At 46.2% G+C, this 20,400-nt stretch overlaps 1 long non-coding RNA gene across 1 annotated transcript; it reads right to left on the reverse strand.

Moving 5' to 3' along the window:
- Positions 1 to 1,215: 1,215 nt before the first annotated feature.
- LOC115651869 lies at positions 1,216 to 20,371 on the reverse strand. Its single transcript, XR_004000474.1, has 3 exons — positions 20,283 to 20,371; positions 4,785 to 4,878; positions 1,216 to 1,255 (listed from the first exon to the last, which is right to left on the reverse strand). It is a non-coding gene; the product is annotated as an uncharacterized LOC115651869 (long non-coding RNA).
- Positions 20,372 to 20,400: the final 29 nt, after the last annotated feature.

Here is a 20,400-nt window from a genome sequence, read left to right on the forward strand (position 1 = left end):
CACACTCAACATTCATTCTGCACCGACTCAGCCTGTTGTTGAACCGCTCCTTGCTGCTGTCAAGGCTCCCTGTGTATGGTTTCATGAGCCACAGCATTAAAGGGTAAGCGGGGCCTCCCAGGATCACAACGGGCATTTCAACTTCCCCTACGGTGATCTTCTGGTCTGGGAAGAAAGTCCCAGCTTGCAGCTTCCTGAACAGGCCTGTGTTCTGAAAGATGCATGCATCATGCACCTTTCCAGACTAGCCTGCGTTAATGTCCATGAAACACCCACGGTGATCCACAAGTGCCTGGAGAGCCATCGGAAAATACCTCTTCTGATTTATGTACTCAGAGGCTAGGTGATCTGGTGCCAGAATTGGAAAATGCATCCCATATATCACCCTCCTCAGTTAGAGAAACCCATTTGTGCAAAGCCCGCCACAATGTCACACACGTTGCCCAGAGTCTTGGTTCTTCTAAGCAGGATGCGATTAATGGCCTGTCGGAGAAAAACTCAGTTCTCGCTTTTTGTGTGGGTGCAGCAAAATCAAATACTTTATTATTTCTCCAGCAATTGCAATAGAAGGAGGGAGTGCCCTAGGACACTGGGTCGCCCCAGTTCCGAACAGGTCTCTCAACAGGTAACAATTACAGCAAGCATTTATACCTTGTCACAGACAATAACAGCAATATACAGACAATAATGAGCAACAGCGCATTTTGTTTATACATAGGCTATCCTGCTATCTTATTTGCCCCATGTTGGGCGCCAGTCTACGTATTTAATTATCAGTGCAAAGTCGTGATAACTTCTCACACAGTTCTTTCCTACTCGCCTCACACTATCCTCGCTTCTACAAATCTCACGTCATTAGGGTTACAGCTGGCCTAACTCTTGCCAACAGACTGACATGCATTAAGATCCCCTACAAATCCTTGTCAATTCTTTCCCTTCTTCCACAGGCCCTACACACTTGCATCAACATGATTCCAACAGTTGACTTTCCCACACTGAACTGGTTAGCGACAGATCAGTAGCTGTCTGGAGTTGCCAGCTTCCAGACTGCAATAGCCACGCACTTCTCTACCAGCAGAGCAGTTCTCAATCTTGTGTCCTTGTGCTGCAGGGTGGGGGCAAGCTCAGCACACAGTCCCATGAAAGTGATTTTCCTCATCCGAAAGTTCTGCAGCCACTTGCTCATCATCCCAGACTTGCATCTCAGTGCTTGTTTCCTGAGCCCAAAAGTGGTGTTCCACTGTGGTGAGCATGTCTGTGAATGCCACAAGCAATCTCGTGTCATATGCGTTATGCGTGTCAACATCGGACTCCTCACTGTCACTTTGAAGCTTAAAGAGTAACTCAACTGCAATTTGTAATGTGCTGTGAGACCCATAGCGTATTCCTCACAAGTTTGAGATCCACTCCCGCAAACCGAAACGGAAGACAGAATGTGCAGTACAAAAATGGTTGAAAGATGGCACCAAATGTGGACAGAAGCACAGGGATTGCTGGGATGCAAAGCATTGCATCACGGGGCATTGAGACAGGACCCAGGATGCCCCGTGCCTTCCCTCCCCCGTCCCACAAGCCACAGCGCCAGAATGGGAAAAGGTGCCCTGTGGGATAGCTGCCCATAATCCCTCGTTCCCAATGCTGCTGCAAGTGCCACAAATGTGGCCGCGCCACTGTGCTTGCAGCTGACAGTTTGAACACACGGTAGTGCTTTTCCTGCAGAGGTCTCTAAGGGCTGGTTTAACTCCTGGCACTCTACATCTGCAAGTGTAGCCATGGCCAAAGTGTTCCAAAATTTAACATGTGTACTAATACCATTTTGATAAGACTGTGTTAGTGAATTTAAGTACTGTGTTAGTCTGAATTGTTTGTTTTAGTTCTAGTGTGGATGCACACTAGCTGAAACCGTTCTAGTCTTTTCACTAATATCTCAGTGCACTGGTAGCTTTTTTAAAATCTTCTAGAATATATTGCTTCTGGGAGTTGCGCTGCAATAACTATCCAGAGAGCAATGGTTTAGGTGAGTGCTTGGGCCATACCTGCAAAGGTTCTTAACATAACTCAGAATGGTTAGTATGGATACACTTAACCATTTGCTTAACCTGGTTAAATACAACCAGTTCAATTTAACGAATCCAGTTTTCTAGCACAGACAAAAGTTCAGTGCCCATGTTATACGATCTTATTGTAAATGAGTAGATAGAGTTGTTAAGCAGACCAAACACATTCATGTGATGACGTTGCTGATAGCAGAGACTGTTTGATATTAGACCAACAGTTATGATGGAATCTGTCACAATGTGACTGGCAGTTATCCACTGCGTATCGTGTGAAGTGGTGGTACTTTAAAAATACTGTAAAGTGGTATATAAGAACTGGAGAAATATGAAATCTAGAACTTGATTCCTGCAAAAGTATTTGTTAATTTTTATTATTCTGAATGTTCATTAAATGAGAGAACATTGTAATGACTTAGAAATGCCATAGGATATCTAAATCCTCTATGACAGTAACACCGTTTCTTGGAATATAATTATTTAAGTCAGAACTATTTTGTTTTTGTCCCCAGGGATGAGCATCTACATATTAAAGCTAACAAAATAAGCAACGATATTTTTAACAATAAGCAGGAACAGCATGAAAAGTCAAGTGAATTAAACTGACTCAAATTCAATTTGAACTGTAAGTGAAATGGTAAATTTTTAATTATTTCTCACAAATGAAAGCCAGGTTGGACAAAGAATTACTCCTGAGGGAATTCTGCACCAAAAAATAAAAATTCTGAGCACAATATTTTAAAATTCTGCAAGTTTTATTTATCAATAAATAAATGTGGAGGCTCCAGCATGGCAGTGGGGAGCACAGGCCACTAGCGGCACAGAAGTGGGAGATCACCCTGCAACCCCCCTCCTACTCCACCGCCAGGTCAGGGACTTTGGCAGGGAGGCTGCATCTAATGCTGACACACAGCAAAGGCTGGGCCTGACCCAGAAACACCTCAGGGTCCTACCCCTCCATGCCAGGTGCACCAAATTTGGGCAGGCAGGCTCAGCTCAGCAGAATCCAAGAGTGGAGAGACTTAATGAGGGGAGATCCATGTGTGAGGGTTCTGTGTGGGGCAGTCTGGGTGCAGGCAGCTCAGTAAGAGATCTGGATGCACAGGGGCTCTTTGTGGGGTTCCAGGTGCAGGGGAATGGGACTCCGCAGAGGGATCTAGGTGAAGTAGTTGGGGCTCAGTGGGAGGGGGATCTGGGTGTGGGGGAATAGGGCTCAGCAGAGAGAGTTTGGGTGTGGGGGGCTCAGCTAGGGGTTCTGGGTGCTGGGGAAGTGAGGCAGGAGTCTGGGTGCAGGTGGTTCATCAGGGTGGTCCAGGTATAGGGGCAATGGGACTCTGCAGGGGGGTCCAGGTGAAGTGGTTGGGGCTCTGGGGTGGGGATCTGGGTTGGGGGGGATGGGGCTCAGCAGAGAGGGCTTGGGTGTGGGGCACTCAGCTGGGGGTCTGGGTGCAGCTGTCTGGGTCTTAGTGGGGTGGGGGTCTGGGTGCGGGGGGCTCTCATTGGACCTGCTTAATGGGAAGCCCCTGCTGCTGCCAAAGGGATGCCAGCTGCAGAGTTAGCGAGCTGGAGCAGCACTCTCCCTCATCTGGGCAGCTCTGTGCTCACACAAATGGGGTGGAAGAGCAGTGGCACCTCACCTCTCTTTGAGGGGCAATGTACTCCCTGTTTCCTCAAACTATGCCCATGGGTGTCCCCAGCCTAGGGTTGTCAGGTGTCCTGTTTTCAACTGGAATGTCCAGTCAAAAAGGGACCCTGTCAGCACTGGGATGTTACAAGTCTGGTTGGTGGTGGAGGGATGAGGAGAGGGCCTGTAGCAGCTCTCTCTGTGGAGCTCAGGGGCGATGTGAGCCCCGGCAGGCAGGGAGTGGATCCCAGTGGAGAGTCTGGGAAAGGCATTCAGCTGCAGGCTGGGGCCAGCAGGGTTAACACTGAGCAACAGCCGCCTTGGTGGCCCGGGGCTTCCTGCAGAGCTGGCGTTGTGGCATCTAGGAAGTGCATTCAGTCCTCCCTCCCCCTCGTGCCCCCCCCGGCCTGCGGCTCCCTGGCTGGTGGGAGCAGAAAGAGGAGCCGGCCCAGCTCCTCCCAGGCTGCATGCAGCCCGTTTCAAGGGAGGGGGCCAGGGTAGGCTCATCTCGGGACCATGCAACCAGCAGGTAAGGGGCTGTGGGATTGTCAGTCTCCTCCCAGGGATGAATGGGCTGTATGGAAGCATGAGGCTAAAGTTAGGCTGCTGTCGCCAGGAACGGGTCTGAGCAGAGTCAAGCAGTAGCTGGGCGCAGAGGCCGCAGCCAACGGCCAGGCTGGGGGGGAAGAAGGAGAGGGGCCGGGGGTCACTGCAAATAGTGGGAGGAGGAGGTCTGCAGCAGCTCTCTCCCTGGTGCTGCTGTGATTTGGGCTACACCGGAGGCACAGTGAGTCAGTGCAGCAGTGGGGTATATGTGTGTGTGTGTCACTTGCCGGGAAGTCTCTCCCTCTCCCCCCACCCCTTGCATTCCAGAGAACCAGAAAAACTTTTTTCCTCAGTGTGCTGGCATAGCCATGTGTCCAGGATTCATGGCAAATAGAGCTGCCTCTGAGCAGGGGGGTGGGGGAGAGCGAGTGATGGAGAGGGGGATGGAGTGGGCAGGGGCGAGGCCTTGGAGAATGGGTGGGTGTGGGGCAAGGGTGTTTGGTTTTCTGCAATTAGAAAGTTGGCAACCCTAAGTCCCACCCCATTGTGCGATTATTTACCTCTCTGCTGGCTGCTCCAGGCACTGGAAATGACGCACTCTGCTGAAGAGGGGCTCATGACTGCTCTTGCAGCTTCCCTTTGTTTCCCCTTTTTCTGTGGAGAAGCAAAGAAATCTGTTAGGGACATGAATTCTGCATGAACAAAGTGGTGCAGAATTTCCCCAGGAGTAAGACTTCTGCGCTAGCCATTTTGCTCAAGCGCCAAGAGAACTTAATTTGATTGAATCTCTAATGATGCTTAGATCTTTAAAACTATACACAAAAGGGCAAAAACTCCCTTAATGACAGCACCCATCCAAAAGAAGGTGAAACAGGTGAAAACCGAACTCAGACAAAGAAAGAAGAAAGGATATCCAAAAGTGGATGGACAGAGAAGGAAGATCGGGAACAGCACACACAAAACAGTGCAGAAGAAGGGTCAACAGGATCTATAATAGGAAAAAAAATGGAGTGAAGTCAGGAAGGGGAAAGAAGGTATAATGAAGAATAGTAGACAGAATAAGTTATATCATTAAGGTGTACTAAACACTGAAAATGCTACAGTTAAACATCATGTATAATAAACAGTAAAAAAAAAAACTTTTACTCATTTAAATTGCATGACAATGGATTTTTAGAGAGGCAGGGGTGGCTGTTGATGATATGATTTTTGCAAGGGCTGCAGCATAGGTGGTATTTTCCTGATCTCTGCATACATACTGGTGTTTCAACAGACTTTAGAGAATGTGCCTGTCAAGCTGTGTGGAGCGGCTCATGGCTGTGAACGTCAACTCCAGGGCAAACTGTTACAAATCCGGGTTGTGTGTTTTATAATTAGATTTCGCCAACCAACTATCAAGTGTGAACTCCTCAAGAAGTACTATAAGGGCCTTAACATGGAGTCATAGACAGTCCCCTTAGGTACTCGGGTTTATCATGCCACCCAGGCAAACTTGCCTTTGTGATAGATAGTCCCTTACACCAAAAATCACAACAATATTCAGGTTACTCCCACTCCCAAAAGGACCAGTTCTTTACCCCAGTCAATTGTACCTCAAATCTCTCACCACAGACAACACTTGTAGCCAACCCTATATTAAACTATGTGAAGATTTAATCACTAAGAAATTAGAGTTATTTACAAGGTTAAAGTAGGAAAATATACACACACAAATGAGTTACAGTCTTAGGTTCCAAAAAGTAATAGAAGCTGCTGTAATGTGGAAGCTCTATATGTCCTTTAGGGATAATCCAGGCTAAACAACTGGACCTCTGCTGCTTATGCTTAGGAACCTTTGCCCCTCAGAGCTCAGGCAACATAGGGATAACAATTTCTTCTTGACAAAGAATTTCATTCCATTTTCCCTCAGAGTTTGAACTGAAGGGATGAATGCTTGTGCACATTTCTTCATGTGTGTGAGAGGAGCAATCAACAAAGTCTTATTCACTGATGTTCCACAGTGGCTTGTCTGGTGTCTATGGGCCTTCTTTTGTTAAAGAGGAGATGATACCAATTGTGGTAAGCTAGTACAGAGGTCAGAAACCTTTCAGAAGTGATGTGCCGAGTCTTCATTTATTCACTCTAATTTAAGGTTTTGCATGCCAGTAATACATTTTAACATTTTTAGGTCTTTTTCTCTAAGTCTAATATATAACTAAACTATTGTTGTATGTAAAGTAAATAAGGTTTTTTAAATGTTTAAGAAGCTTCATTTAAAATTAAATTAAAATGCAGATCTTATCAGTTTAGTGTGATCCTTGCTCATGTTTTTCCTTGCTGAGTTTTCCAATGCCTGGAACTTATTTGGAAACTTCAGGCTGCACACAGGGTTATGAGTGATCGGTTGTTAACTAGCTTCGAGAGGGACAGAGGACAGATTTCATGTGTGAAAATATCTGTTCATACAGGTATGTGGATCCAAATGCTGAAGGCATTGCAAACGCAATTTTCTTCAAACAGTTAAATTTCACTTGCAGGGACGTCCAGCAGATCAGAATAGAGGCCCCATGATCTCTCTTGGTAGCTTCAAGTGCAGTCCACAGATCTCCAAACTTTGATGCCCACAATTCTGAGCTTTTTAACTGAATGAGCTGCCTTTCAAAATCATCAGCACCTATTCACTGAAATACAGACCTCCAAGTCTCTCTCGTTGAACTTTTCAGGTTTAATTAAAATGCATTGGACCAAATTACTGGAAATCTTGAAATCTGTCAGAAAATTCTGATTCCAGTTCTTGTATGTACATTCCAATCTCATCAACATTGACAGTGCAAAGTGTTGATAGCTCTTTTATCTGGTGGAAGTAGCGGAAAGTTGAAGTTTTACAACAAATGCCTTCCAGGCTTCATAAAGATCCAGAACTGTTTGCTCTGAACCCTGGAGACAGAGGTTGAGTTTGTTTAGGTGAGAGGTGATGTCAGTTAGAAACATAAGCTTACACATACATTTGTCATTGTAACAGTGTCCCTGTTGGGCCCACCTGGCTCCTGCCCCCACTGGGCTGAGAAAGTAACTCAGAGTCCTTTGTTGCAATGCTCACCTGGTGCTTTATTTTACAAGTAGTGTTCCCACCACGATTTCACCACAATACACACAATCCCTTTCTGCTTGTCTACCAGCAGGAGAGAGGGGACAAGCTACTTCTCCCTTAGTGATGCTTCCCCTCTTCCCAGCTGCTCCCAGTTTCCTTCCTCTGGGGCTTTTATCTACCCCCAGCCTGATGAGGCAGCAGCTGTTCCAGCTTCCCCAATCAGGGCCAGGTGATCTACCCAGCTCCAATTTACCTCCCTTAATTGGAGCTGGAGTGACAGAGGATTGGCTAAGCAGCTTTCTGCTTAGCACCCTGTCACAGTCATCATCCAGTTTGGGGTGGTTTTGTCCTTTTTCGGACAAAAAGGCCTTGATTGCATCAAAACAGTTTACAAAGCCCACTAAAACCTTGCCACGACTTAGCCACTGAAAGTTGCTGTGAAGTGGAATGTCATTATAAGCACTGTCCATCTCTTCTAGCAGTGCTTGAAACTGTCTGTGAATCTAAGCAGATTGAGCAACAAGGAAATTCACAATTCGCACCACTGTATTCATCACATTATTAAGCTCTGAATTAGAAATTTTAGCACACAGGTTTTCTTGATGGTTGATACAGTGAAATTTGACTGTCAGGCGGCCAATCTGATCTTCAAATAATTTTACAAATCCGTTCTGTTTTCCGATCACGGTAGGAGCACCATCTGTTGTCACACAAAATATTTTTCTGATGTCAACTCCTCCTTCAAAATGATTTACAAAACTTTCCACTATATCTTCCCCCTTTGTTGTGTCATTCGGGGGTTTTAGGCAACAAAGTTCCTCTTGGATTTAATCAGAAGCACAATATCTTGAAACAACTGCCAAACGTGGAACATTTATATCCATACTCTCATCCACTGCAATGCTAAACACTGCTGTGTCTTTTAACGCAGTCATCTGCTTTTTGTTAACGTTTTCTGCCATTTCACTTACGCGTCTCTCAACTGTTCTGGCAGAGACAGGCAGTTCTTTTATTCTAGATACAGATATGATCCTATTTGGCAAATCATTGACCAAAACCACCAAACTGCTGAAAAAAACTTCTTTTATATATTCCTCATCTGTAACCGGCTTTCCTTTTTTTGCAATGCACTGTGCAATCTTGAATCTTCCTTCTTTGGCTTGTTTTTTACTTACACTTGAGCTTTTAAAAACACTGCGTTGCTTCTCATATCCTGCTACTGCCTTTTTGATTGATTGAGTCTTGTCTGCTTCGTTTGAAAATGTCATCGAACACTTGATGTGTGACAAACAACACTTTCACAACAGAAAGCACAAACAGCACAGTCCTTCTTTGAATAAATCCAAATGTGTCTGTCCAAAAAGGCTGAAATGAATGGACATCTAACTTTGCTTTCTTAGGAGCTGACATTTTGTCTAATGTATCCCTCAACTTACAGTGGGAAAAAAAATCGTGGCAGATAGTACGCACAATGTCAAACGCAGTGCGCTATTCCACGTGGAGTAATAGTGATGTAAGCAGCAAATCCAGACTTTAAAATATCCCAGTACAGTGGTGCTGCAACAATTGTTAAGATGGGAGTGCTGAGCTGCACCCACTCTTGCCTCTGTCTGCACCCCTCGCTGCCCCAGGCTGGGGCCAGTGGGCCACAGCTGAGGGTGGCTGCACAGCCCCAGGCCAGCGGTCGGGACCCCAGGCCGGCAGCAGAGCCCCCTGGACCTGTGGCTAGGACCTGGGGAGTGTGAGTGCCACTGAAAATCAGCTCGCATGTTGTCTTTGGCATGCACGCCATAGGTTGCCTACCACTGAGCTAGTGTTTCATACTTGGTAATGCCTCTCTCCTCGGGTTGCCAACTTTCTAATGGCAAAAAACCAAACACCCCTGCCCTGTGGCCCTGCCCTGCCCCTTCTCCACCCCTTCTCTGAGGCCCTGCTCTCACTTGCTCCATCCCCCCACCCTCTATCGCTTGCTCTGCCCCACCCTCACTCACTTTCACTGAGCTGGGGTAAGGGGTTGGGGTGAAGGCTCCAACTCGGGGTGTGGGCTCTAGGGTGGGGTCAGGTATGGGGGGTTCAGGGTGCGACAGAGGGCTCCAGGCTGGGGCAGGGGGTTGGAGTGTAGGGGGTGATGACTCCGGCTGGGGGTGCAGGCTCTGGGATGGGCCAGAGCAAGGAGTTTGGGGTGCAGGATGGGGCTCTGGGCTACAGCTGAGGGGTTTGGAGTGCAGGTGGGTGCGGGCTCCAGCTGGAAGTGTGGGCTCTGGGGTGGAGCCCGGGATGAGGGGTTTAGGGAGAAGGAGAGATCTCTGGGCTGGGGCAAGGGATTGGGTTGAGGGGAGGGGAGGGCTCCAGCTGGGAGCTCTGGGGGTGGGGCTGGGGATGAAGAGTTTGGGGTGCAGGAGAGGGCTCCAGGCTGGGGCGGGGTGTTGGGGTGCAGAGGGCCGTGAGGGCTCTGGCTGGGGGTGCGGGCTCTGGCGTGGGGCCAGGGATGATGGATTTGGAGTATAGGATGAGGCTCAGGGCTGGGACAGGAAGTTGGGGTTTGTGGGGGGTGCGGAGTCCCAGCAGCGCTTACTGCAACTCCCAGGAAACGGCTACCAGATACCAGCGGTCCCTAGATGCAGAGCAGCCAGGGAGGCTCCGCGTGCCTCCCTTGCGCCCACAGGCGCTGCCCCCATAGCTCCCATTGGTCACAGTTCCTGGCCAATGGGAGCTGCGGAGTTGGCACTGGAGTGGGGACAGTGCGCGGTGCCTCCCTGGCTGCCCATGCGCCTAGGGACCGCAAGGACCTGGTGGCTGCTTCTGGGAGCCGCACAGAGACAGGGCAGGCAGCAAGCCTTTCTTAGCCCCCGGCCCCTGCTGTGCCACCAACTGGACTTTTAACAGAAACCATACGCCTGGCAACCCTATTCTCTCCTGATTGTGAGGTTTACAATTTTAGAGCAAACACTTCTCTAGTTACAGAGCAAACACTTTAATACTAGCTTATAACATAGGGTACAGATGTGATAAATAAGTAATACATGCAACCACCCACAGGCATTTCATAAAGTCTGCAGACATTTTTATAAATCTAATACCTCTTTTAACAATACTAACATATAGGTGAGCCAAACTGGTTTCAAGGTACACATTTGTCAGTGTTCATTGAAGCCTTGGCATGAGCTGGCACTTAGTCTGGCCCAGGGAATAAGAAGACGTGGCTGTTTGTTTAAGAGAGACAGAAAACAAAAAACTTATTCTAGAAAATGGCAATATATTCAACTCATGTTGTTGTTCTTCATTTAAACTTAGTATCATCTGAAAGAAAATAAATTTTAAAGCAGTTGAGGATGATCTGAAAGAAAAGACATTTTAAAGCAGTTGAGGATGATGGAAGTTCTTTTCTCAAACCTGCAATACATAGGTGCAAAGGCAGTTTTTAAAAGAATGTATCTTAAAAGTAATATATTTAAGACAAACGTTTAAAAAGAAAATTTAGCAAAAGAGGAAATAGCTGCAAGAAAATGTATCAGAGTAAATGAGAAGCAGATTCCTATGGCACTAAATAAGTCAGATAAGGTGTTAAGTATCAGGGATTAACATCCTATACACATAATAAAATACAAGTCAGCAAGTCATTAGGCAGAGATAACAGTTCCTACTAGGCTAGATATTGACTTCAGTGGGAGTTGAGTCATCTCAGCACCTTGTAGGATCGAACTCTTTGTCAAGAAACAATGACTTTAAAAAACATGACAATCTGTCAAGAGGAGGAAGGGTTACAATTAAAACTACTTGTATAGAACTCCTTTTGTGGTTCTCATTTTTTGTGTGTGGCTATTTTGACTTTGAACCCTTTTAATTATGTATCAAAAATATTTAAACAACTTTTAAAGCTCATCTTTAAAGAACTTGCAAAATATCTGAGGAGCCTCATTTCTGCACAACTGGCATTCTCAGAGCAACTGTTGTTGTTATGTATAATTACAATTGAACAAACCTTTCCAGAACTGAGGAAAGAGCTCCTAGAACAGAGAAATATTTTTCTTAATAAATGGATAGTTATATGGGATGTTTTTGTGTTCCTAAGGGTACGTCTACACTACAGAATTATTCCGATTTTACATAAACCGGTTTTGTAAAACAGATTGTATAAAGTCGAGTGCACGCAGCCACACATAGCACAATAATTCGGTGGTGTGCGTCCATGTATCGAGGCTAGCGTCGATTTCTGGAGCGTTGCACTGTGGGTAGCTATCCCGTAGTTATCCCATAGTTCCCGCAGTCTCCCCCGCCCATTGGAATTCTGGGTTGAGATCCCAATGCATGATGATGCAAAAACAGTGTCACGGGTGATTCTGGGTAAATGTCATCACTCATTCCTTCCTCCGTGAAAGCAACGGCAGACAATAATTTCGCGCTCTTTTTCCCTGGATTGCCCTGGCAGACACCATAGCATGGCACCCATGGAGCCCGTTTTGCCTTTTGTCACTGTCACCGTATGTGTACTGGATCCCGCTGACAGAGGCGGTACTGCAGCGCTACACAGCAGCATTCATTTGTCTTTGCAAGGTAGCAGAGACGGTTACCAGTCATTCTGTACCGTCTGCTGCGCCATTGTAAATTGGCGATGAGATGACGGTTATCAGTCGTTCTGTACCGTCTGCTGCTGTCATGGGTGCTCCTGGCTGACCTTCGCTGAGGTCGGCCAGGGGCGCAAAGACAAAAATGGGAATGACTCCCCGGGTCATTCCTTCCTTTATGTTGTATCTAAAAATAGAGTCAGTCCTGCCTAGAATATGGGGCAAGTGTACTAGAGAACCAGTGTACCAGAGAGCACAGCAGCTCCGTGTCAGATCCTGCAGAAATTATGAGCTGCATGCCATTCTAGGGGGTGCCCCTGCAACAACCCCACCCATTGCTTCCCTCTTCCCCCAACCCTCCTGGGCTACCGTTTCAGGGTCCCCCCATTTGTGTGATGAAGTAATAAAGAATGCAGGAATAAGAAACACTGATTTTTAGTGAGATAAAATGAGGGGGAGGCAGCCTCCAGCTGCTATGATAGTCCAGGCAGGACATTAAACAGTGAGGGGGAGAGGAGCCCAGCATCCCGCTGCTACAATAGTCCAGGCAGGACATAAAACGGTGGAGGGGAGAGGAGCCCAGAATCCCGCTGCTATGATAGTCCAGGCAGTACAGAATCTTTTCTTTAGCCATGAAAGCTGGGGGGCTGATGGAACTCAGCCCCCAGTTGCTATGATGAGGACGGTTACCAGCCGTTCTGTACCATCTGCCAGGAATAACTGGGAGTCATTCCTATTTTTACCCAGGCCCCCCCGGCCGACCTCACCTGAGGCCAGCCAGGAGCACTCAAGGGATGATGACAAGGATGGCTACCAGTCTTTCTGCACTGTACTGTCTGCCAGCGGGGAGCGGAGGGAGAGGATGCTGCTGTTCAGTGCCGCAGCACCCCGTGTACCAGCAGCATGCAGTAGACATAGGGTGACACTGAAAAAAGTCAAGAAACAATTTTTTTCCCTTTTCTTTCACGGGGGGGTGGTAAATTGACGAGATATACCCTGAACCACCCCGGACAATGTGTTTGACCCTACAGGCATTGGGAGCTCAGCCAAGAATGCAAATACTTTTCAGGGACTGTGGGATAGCTGCAGTCCTCAGTCCCCTCTCCTTTCCTCCACGAGCATCCATTTGATTCTTTGGCTTTCCGTTACACTTGTCACACAGCACTGTGCTGTGGTCTCTGTATCATAGCCTGGAGATTTTTTTCAAATGCTTTGTCATTTCGTCTTCTGTAATGGAGCTCTAATAGAACAGATTTGTCTCCCAATACAACGATCAGATCTAGTTTCTCCCGTACGGTCCATGCTGGAGCTCTTTTTGCATTTGGGACTGCATCGCCACCCGTGCTGATCAGAGCTCCATGCTGGGCAAACAGGAAATGAAATTCAAAAGTTCGCGGGGCTTTTCCTGTCTACCTGGCCACTGCATCCGAGTTCAGACTGCTTTCCAGAGCGGTCACAGTGGTGCACTGTGAGATACCATCCGGAGGCCAATACCGTCAATTTGCGGCCACCCTAACCCTAATCCGACATGGCAATACCGATTTCAGCGCTACTCCTCTCATTGGGGAGGAGTACAGAAACCAGTTTTAAGAGCCCTTTATATCGATAAAGGGCCTCGTTATTTGGACGGGTGCAGGGTTAAATTGGTTTAACGCTACTAAAATCGGTTTAAACGCATAGTGTAGACCAGGCCTAAGTTTCTTCAGAGAATGAATGTTATGTCTGTTAAGTTATTTTCTTCATGTCTCACCTTACTGACCCTTAAGATTGCCACACTGGCCTTTTCAAACAAAAAAGAATAAAATGAAGAAGGAAATGCAAGTGGATTGAACATATAATAAGAGAACATCCTAAGGAATGACCTGTTTCCTTAATTTGTCACTAGCTTCAGATGTCAATCATTTACATTAATTGGACCAACTGTTGGTGAGAAAGACAAGCTTTCAACCTTTTCTCTCTCACCAACAGAAGTTGGTCCAATAAAAGATATTACCTCACCCACCATGTCTCTCTGATATCCTGGGACCAGCATGGCTACAACAACACTGCACAGTTGCATTAATGAAAGATACAGAATGGAAAAGAAAATAAATCTAGAAGGACCACACTATCTAATCAGATATTTTTAGCATAAAATCTAGCTCAGTGCCCAATATTTTCAGAGTTAAGGGAAGTTTAACTCTAGGCTCATATATATACATAGGGCCAGATTCTGATCCTCTTTGTCACGTTAAGTAGTACTTTATTCCTGGAGAAGGCCCATTGAAATCAATCAGACTGATGGAGGAGTAAGATATTATTTTCTGTAATTGAAGACATCAGATTCTGGTCCATAAGGAGTAATGAATAGAGGTTCAATACTGTTTTATCATTCACTCTGAACCTCTTATAAGACACCTTAATCAGTAATACATTTCAGGGCCCTGGAGAGTTGACTCATGATTTTATTAGTATAGGTGCAAGGATCACTATTTGAAACTGATTACTTCTGTCACTCATGTTGCAAATGACAATATTGCTATATTACATGACCTGCTAGATCAACCTTTTTATAATTACATACCCCAAAAACTATGTTAAAAGAATGTTAAGACAAGCATTCAAAAGATAGGAAATGCCAGAATTACAGTTACCCATGCAACTTTTTTAATTCAACCGCATCTTGTGAATTATACAGTCTTTAATTGCATGACATGATATTTTTTCCATAGGCTTCCTGCACAGTCAGTTAACAAGTAGTTGTTTAATTTATTTTTATCCTTGACATCTGGTTATAACCCTACACTGTATTTATGCACGTCATCCAGGCTGTACACTGAACACAAAATCATTAATTTCCTCCTGGGTGTTTCTATGGCAGTGACCTCCAACTTTTTTATGCTCAAGATCACTTTTTTGAATTTAAGGGCAACCCAGGATCTACCTTGCCCTTCCCCAAAGCCCTGCTCCACTCACTCCATCCCCCCCGTCCCTCACTCTTCCCCCACCCTCACTCACTTTCACTGGGCTAGGGTAGGAGGTTGGGGTTCGGGAGGGGATGCGGCTCTGAGCTGAGGCCGAGAGGTTTGCATTGTGGGAGGGGGCTCTAGGCTGAGCCCGGGGCAAGGAGTTGGGTTACAGGAGGGGGTGAGGGGTGCAAGTTCTAGGAGGGAGTTTGAGTGCAGGAGGAGGCTTTGGACTGAGGCACAGTGTTGGGGTGCAGAAGGGGGTGTGGGCTCTGGAAGGGAGTTTGGGTGCAGGAGGGGGCTCCAGGCTGTGGCAGAATGTTGGGGTGCAGCTCCCATTGGCCACAGTGCCCATTCCCGGCCAATGGGCACTTCGGGGGTTGGTGCTTGCAAGCAGAGTAGTAGCGCACAGAGGGCAACCCCTGTTCCCCTCCCGCCCCCAGGGCTGTGCTGGCTGCGTCCAGGAGCAATGTGGGGTCAGGGCAGGCAGGTAGCCTGCCTTAACGGCAGCTCCACTGCACTGCCGGAGACTGCGATCAACTGGGAGATTCTCTAGGATCCATCAGTCAATCATGATCGGACCGGTTTGGTGACACTGTTCTATGGCCAAACGTTAATAAAGTTATCCTCAAAACAACCTCTGTGAGATTCGGTGATATTATTATTCCCATTTTATAGATGGGGAGCTGAGACAGAGAGATTAAGGTCAAAATAGTCCCATATGTTCAAGAAATTTGAATATCCAAACAGAGACACTTCAGGTTTTCAAGGTGCTTAGCATTTTACAGAACATATGTTCAGAGCAGAGTTCTCATTGACATCAGTTAATGTTGTGAGTGTTAAGCACTTCTGCAAATCTAGCCCCAGATATTAGAAGTTGGGCACTCATAAAATGAGGAACACAGAATTACTGGCTAATATGGTTTAAAAGATTTGCCCAGCATCTCGTAGAAACTCTGGTAGAAACAGGAAAGTGTAATTCTCCAAGGTGTCATTCAGCTGCCTTAACTATGAGACCATGCTTTCTCTTAATGCAGTCTCCCTGAACACTTTCAGCTTTTGCAACAAATAAGGGAAAACACAACACCCTCATTAACTCCAAAACTTTGATTCATTGCTGGAGCACAGTCCATCCTGTACTTTATTCTTGGAATGGGCTAAGCTACTTTTGCTGAGACTTTCACAAAAAATTGAGTCTGAGGCAGACACTCAGCATGGAAAATTCCAAGCCAAGAGTTTAAATTTGAAAAAGTTACAAGCACCTGTAAACAGGGTGTTATAATGGAAAGTGTTAGGCAACGTTAACTGCAGATGTCACTACTAGCTCCATTTATAGTCAGCAGCTATTGTGGTTGGGTTTTTGCTTATTAACAGAATACTATGGGTTTTTGTGTTTTGTTTGTTTATTTTTATAGCTTGAAATTAGGGAGAAGTTGGGATGATAAAGAGTACACATGGGCTGCAATTTTATCGTGTAAAATGAAAAGTTCCACCAGGAGGAAAACGATCCTCTTCATCAGCAAATTGTGTTTCTTCATTGTTCTGAATGGAGAATTGGAAAAATAGAAGTGCTTCAAAACACTGAACTGATTAATTACTGACACGTGAGGCTACGTTTTAGTCATGGGTATTTTTAGTAAAAGTCATGGACAGGTCATGGGCCGTGGACCAAAATTTACGGGCCCGTGACCTGTCCATGACTTTTACCCCAAAACCCTCCCTGACTAAAACTTGGGCAGGGGACCGCAGGTGCTCTGGGAGGGTGGTCTGGGGGCACCACGGGTACTGGGGGAGGTGACCCAGGACCCTCACTGGTGCTGGGGGGGCGGGGGTTTGGTGGGGCTGGTGGGATTATCTGCCTTCGCGTCCCTGCAGCTCCTAGGCAGCGGAGGCAGGGGTCAGGGCAGGGGCTCCGCTGCTCCTGCCACAGGCGCCAGCTGCCACAGCTCCCATTGACTGGTAACTGCAACCAGTGGGAGCTGGGGCCTGCAGGCGCAGGCAGCATGTGGGCATGTTGACCCAGCCTGGCCCCTCCACTGCCTAGGAGCTGCGGGGGGGGGGGACATGCTAGTGGAGCTGGGGACCCCCCTACCCCAAGGTAAGGGCGCCCCCACCCCCTGCCCCTAGCCCTGAGCTCTCTCCTACACTTCTCCCTCCCACAAACTGCTGCTGCTGGCCCACGTGCTGCTCACCTCGGCAGCCCCTGAGCCAGCATCAGCCGTTGCAGAAGTCATGGAGGTCACAGAAAGTCACAGAATCCATGACAAACTCACATTACTGATTATCTGACTGACTACATTCTTTATAACACCATGAAAAGGTGAGGAGGAGAGTATGAAACATCAAACACTGGATGTATGATTAAGGAAAATATAATTTCTGTTTCTTAATGATTGAAGCGGAAATTGGCAACTGTGGTTAAGAACATAGTGCACATTTATCCCTATGGAAAACATGCCACTTCAATTCAGTGTCAGATAACAATATGCCAAATATAAAGAGGGCTTTTCATCTGGCAGTTTCCCAAATACTTACCAATACTTCTCACTATATTAGTAGGAAAGAAATACTTATGCTAGCTGGTTGCTGAAATGTTTATGAACAAACTTTAAGAAGAAACTGAAGTATATTTTCAGAGTATAATTTTCTATATAAAATGCACTATTTGTACATTGCTTTCTTTAATTATTCCTGTGTTTTTTGCATACATTCAAATTTCTTCAGAAAAAAACAAAAAACTCTGCTCTCTTTAAGATAAAATTAAAAGTAGAGAAAAGGCTTGACATCTATTCTCAAACAGACATTCTCCTCCCGCCTCTCTTTCCACAGAGGTTTCTTCACACATGAGATTTCAGAATAGGATTGCCAGGTCTCCGTGTTTTGACCAGAAAACCCAGTCAAAAAGGGACCCTGGCGGCTCCGGTAAGAACCGCTGACTGGGCAGTTAAAAGTCTGGTTAGTGGCACAGCACAGTTAGCAGGCTCCCTGCCCGGCTCCGCGCAGCTCCTGGGAAGCGGCCAGCGTGTCCCTCCGGCTCGGGGGCAGCCACAGGGGCTCCACGCACTGCCCCCATCCAGAGTACTGGCGCCACAGATCCCATTGGCTGGGAACTATGGCCAATGAGAGCTGCGGGGAGTGGTGCTTGGGGGCAGGGGCAGTGCGCGGAGCCTCCTGACCGAGCCTCTGCCTAGGAGCTGGAAAGACATGTTGCCGCTTCTCAGGAGCTGCCTGAGGTCATTGCTGTCTGGAGCCTGCACTCCGAAACCCCTCCCATTCCTCAAACCTCCTGCCTCAGCCCTGAGCTCCCTCCCACACCCAAACTCCCTCCCGGAGTCTGCACCCCACACCCCCTCTCATGACCCAACCCCTGCCCTGGCTCAGAACCCCCTCCTACACTCTAATCCCCTCCCCCAGTCCTGAGCCCTCTCCCACTTTCTGAACCCCTCGGCCCCAATCTGGAGCTCCCTCCTGCACCCCAAACCCTCATTCCTGATCCCACCCCAGAGCCCATACTCCCAGCTGTAACGCTCACCCACTCCCACACCCCAACTCCCTATTCCATCTGGGAAGCCTCATCATATACATTGAACCCCTCATTTCTGGCCCCATCTTAGAGCCCACACCCCAGCCTAGAGCTCATATCTCGTCCCATTCCCCAACACCTGCCTCAACCTGCAGCCCCCTCCTGCACTCCACTCCCCTTATCCCTGATGTGACCCCAGAGCCCGCACCCCCAGCCCAAGCCCTCACCTCCTCCCACACCCCAACACCCTGCTCCAGCCCAGTGAAAATGAGCAAGTGAGTCAGGGTGGGGGAGAGTGAGTAATGGTGGTCAGGGGGATGGAGTGAACAGGGGTGGAGTCTCAGAGAAGGAGCAGGACATGGGTGAGGCCTCAGGGAAGGGGTGAGGCAAATGCATTTGGTTTTTCTGCCATTAGAAAATTGGCAACCCTATTTCAGAAGCCACTACACTTTTCACTTTAACAACTTAGTCCGGGAGCTAGGTGTTATGGTAGATACATTATTTTGCCATTTTTTGTCTGGAAATATGCATTGAAATCCTATTTTGAGTTGCACATGACAATGTTTTTGGTGGTTCTGCTGAAGGGCCTGATCCAAAGGTCACTGAAGTCAGTGGGGGTCTTTACACTGAATTGAGTGGGCTTTGGATCATGCTATTAGTCCCTCCTCCACATTTGCCACCATTCTAAAATTCATACAGAATACTGCATGATTTGTAATTGTTGTGCAAAAGAGCCAGGAATGGAATAGAAAGGGTGTTTCAGTTTTAAGATTAATATAACTTGGCAGATCATATGAGGAAGTTTACACGTACTACAGTGTGACAGATTCCAGTTAGTGGTACTAGTCTCTCCATATTATGTGCATCAAATTAGAGCAAATTAAAGGAGTAACCTGACCTGATATCTTTAGCAAAAGGCCTTTGTTAAAATTTCTGAAAGAGTAGGAAGTTACAGTCTATATTTGGGTTGATAATTTCATATCACATTTCAAGATATTAATTCATTTTTTTATTCAAACATTTACAAAGAGAAAGTAGGGTGAGATCATCAGCTGTTCTGTCCTCGTATGTTATTTTTGGATTGTGTCTCTCTTAGAAAAATCTGAGTTATCCCTGCTGCTCTTCAGTTTGTTTCATATTGTGAAGTCATTGCTTTCTCGTGAGCAGTTACTCACACTAATGGAACTGCTGATCAGTGTGAGTAATGGGTTTATGGTATATGAGCAAATCAGTTCTCTTTGAAGAATGTAAGGAATGAGTTAAAAACAGGTCAAGATGTAAATTTGTCACATCATAGATATAAAATAACATGGTACAGTATAATAAAAATGTGTTTCAGAGACATTAGAGATAGAAAAGACTTATTAGCTCATCTAGTTTCTCTCTCTGCCAGTGCAGGATTATCCCTATAGTATATTTACTGGGATTTTGTCCTGTGAATTTTTCAATATTCTGTGCAACAGATCTAACCGTAAAAGCAATGTGGGATTTGTTTCTCCTGTCAGCTATTTGATATTATTTCAGTTAACAGTTATGTAAACCATAATACTAGATGCATAGCAGGTACTTTGGAGCAGCATGTCACTATTCCTGTTATTCTTGAATTAAAGAGACACTAAACTGGTATGGCCCAAATTTATTTTACTTTTCATTTTCTTATCTGTTTGCAAAATCCATGTATTTCAGAAAAATGCTTTACTGATAGGATATGATTTGTCAGAAAAACTATGGCAGCAGTCTAATATCCTAGAAACTTAACAATAATAAATAAATGTACATGAGGAAAAGAGAGAACATATCTGGGGGAAAATTGATTTCATATTCCAGGTTACAAAGAGCTTTTGTTGGCAAATGAGTAACAAAAGAATCTTAAATAATACTTTTGACAGGTTTTTTAATAAGTAAAAATAGAAATAACTAGACAAATCAAAATGTAAATTCTGGAATGAACAGACCTTTTAAATGGAAGAATCTTGGAAACTGTGAATGTCAGAAACTGTGTTTCTGGATATTCCGCTCCAGTTGAATACCATCAGGTCAGCACGAGCTGTAGTGAACTCAATACTATGTACA

The sequence above is a fragment of the Gopherus evgoodei genome, chromosome 5, assembly GCF_007399415.2.
Source record: "Gopherus evgoodei ecotype Sinaloan lineage chromosome 5, rGopEvg1_v1.p, whole genome shotgun sequence".
Taxonomy (NCBI): Eukaryota; Metazoa; Chordata; order Testudines; family Testudinidae; genus Gopherus; species Gopherus evgoodei.